General features: G+C 42.1%; 1 protein-coding gene across 1 annotated transcript in view; it reads right to left on the bottom strand.

Annotated features, from left to right (window-relative positions):
* The window catches only part of LOC123517988 (bromodomain-containing protein DDB_G0280777-like), a gene marked incomplete at its 5' end in the record, with an annotated part of 9301 nt that overhangs the window by 5760 nt on the left and 1041 nt on the right, over positions 1 to 2500 (bottom strand).

The following is a 2500-nucleotide window of genomic DNA, read 5'->3' as shown; positions in this document are numbered from 1 at the left end:
TTCCCGCAAAACTACATGCACTTACCACACTTACACCTTTCACTTAAAATAAAAAATTAAAAAAATGGCGACTCTAAACCCAGCCTCGGAGTCCCCGTCTGAGGAAGGGACCAGAAATGTCCCATGGTTGTACTCCTCTCTTGATAACGACCCCAAATGTCTTGACACTTCCCTTAACTTCTTCTTCATTAACTTCTGCAACATTCGCGGTCTTACATCTAATTTTCATTCTGTGGAACACCACCTCTCCTCTACTAAACCTCATCTTCTCTTCCTCACCGAAACACAATTGTCTGAGGCAACTGACATTAGCCCCTTTTCTGTTCCCTCCTACTTTCTCTATTCTCATTTTCTTTCCAAAGCTGGATGTTGCGCTTATGTGCGCAACGACTTAACTTGCTCTCGTGCCCACGCTCTCAAATCTTCCGAGTTTTCCACCATCTGGCTTTGACTCAATAGTCATTCTCTAACTAAATTTATCTGTGCTGTCTATCTCTCCCTTAACTCTTCTGACTATAGTAAATTCTTTGACTATTTAACTTCCAAAGTGGAGCACATTCTGTCCCTCTACCCTTTCGCTGAGATTTCCATTCTTGGAGATTTCAATGTTCACCACCAGCTTTGGCTTTCCTCTCCCTTCACTGACCATCCTGGTGAACTAGCCTTCAACTTTGCTATCCTCCATGACCTAGAGCAACTGGTGCAACACCCTACTCGTATTCCTGACCGTCTTGGAGACACGCCCAACATTCTTGATCTCTTCCTCACCTCTAATCCTTCTGCTTATGCTGTCACCCTATCATCTCCGTTGGGATCCTCCGATCACAATCTCATTTCTGTATCTTGTCCTATTTCTCCAATCCTCCTCAGGATCCCCAAAGCGGAGGTGCCTCTGGCGTTTTGCCTCTGCCAGTTGGTGGGACCTGAGGAGATATTATGCTGATTTTCCCTGGAATGATTGCTGTTTCCGTGTCAGAGACCCATCTCTTAGTGCTGAACGCGTAACACAGGTGATAGTGTCTGGCATGGGGACGTACATTCCTCCTTCTTTCTCTCAACCTAAACCTTCTAAACCTCGATTTAACACAGCCTGTTCTCGTGCTATACATGATAGAGAGGTTGCCCACAAAAGGTATTTCAGCCAAGTCTGTTCTTCAACTTGCCAAACACTCCTTCGTAAATAAAAAATGTCAAAATCTTTCAAACTCAAACTCCCCTCGAGACTTCTGGCATCTGGCCAAAAACATTTCCAATAACTTTACTTCATCTTTCCCTCCTTTATTTCATCCTGATGGCATCACTACCATCTCTTCTGTCTCTAAAGCTGAACTCTTCTCTCAAACCTTTGCTAACAACTCCACCTTGGATGAATCTGGGCTTGTCCCTCCCTCTCCTTCTCCCTCTGACTATTTCATGTCTTCAATCAAAATTCTTCGTAATGATGTTTTCCATGCCCTTGCTGGCCTAAACCTTCGGAATGCTTATGGACCTGATGGGGTCCCTCCTATTGTTCTCAAAAACTGTGCTTCCATTCTTCAACTTGCCAAACACTCTTTTACAAATGGAAAATGTCAAAATCTTTCAAACACCATCTCGCCTTTAGACTTTTGGCATCTGGCCAAATACTGCAATAACTTTACTTCTTCATCTTTCCCTTTTTTATTTCATCCTGATGGCCCCACTGCCATCACTTCTATCTCTAAATCCGAACTCTTATCTCAAAACCTATGACCGTTCTAAACCCTCAGCCTACCGTCCCAGTTCTTCTCACTTTTCCAATTGCTAACTCTTTACAAGGGCCTCATCCACCCATGCATGGAGTACTCTTCGCATATTTGTGAGTGTTCCACTGACACAGCTTTGTTAGATAGCGTGAAATCAAAAGTTTTTTGGTCTCACCAATTCCCCTCCTTTGACTGACTGTTTACAGCCTCTTCCTCACAGCCAGAATGTTGCTTCTCTTGCTATCTTTTATCGCTATTTTCATGCTAACTGCTCTACTGATCTTGCTATCTGCATGCCTCCCCCTTCCCCTGGGGCCTCGCTGCACAAGGCTTTCATCATCCTCTCACCACTATTCTGTCCAACTCTCAAATGGAAGAGTTAACTATTATTCTCAATCAATCATTCATACCTTTCTCTGGTGAGCTTTGGAACTCCCTACCTCTGTCCGTATTTCCAACTTCCGAAGACATGACTTCATTGAAGAGGGATGTTTCAAGACATTTGTCCCAGTCCTTTGGTTAACTATCGGCTCTATAAAGAGACTGGCGACTGAGTGGGCTTTCTACTTTATCTTTTAGTTGCCCTTGGCTTGTCCTCGTGTCTTCCATAAACAATATATATATATATATATATATATATATATATATATATATATATATATATATATATATATATATATATATATATATAATACTGATAACAATTTTATTAAGCCTATAATTATGTTATAGCTCGGCGCTGAGGGCGATCAATAGAACAAAGATGATGCATTTAC

Source organism: Portunus trituberculatus, chromosome 43 (assembly GCF_017591435.1).
Source record: "Portunus trituberculatus isolate SZX2019 chromosome 43, ASM1759143v1, whole genome shotgun sequence".
NCBI lineage: Eukaryota > Metazoa > Arthropoda > Malacostraca > Decapoda > Portunidae > Portunus > Portunus trituberculatus.
This window is presented reverse-complemented; position numbering and strand designations above follow the sequence as displayed.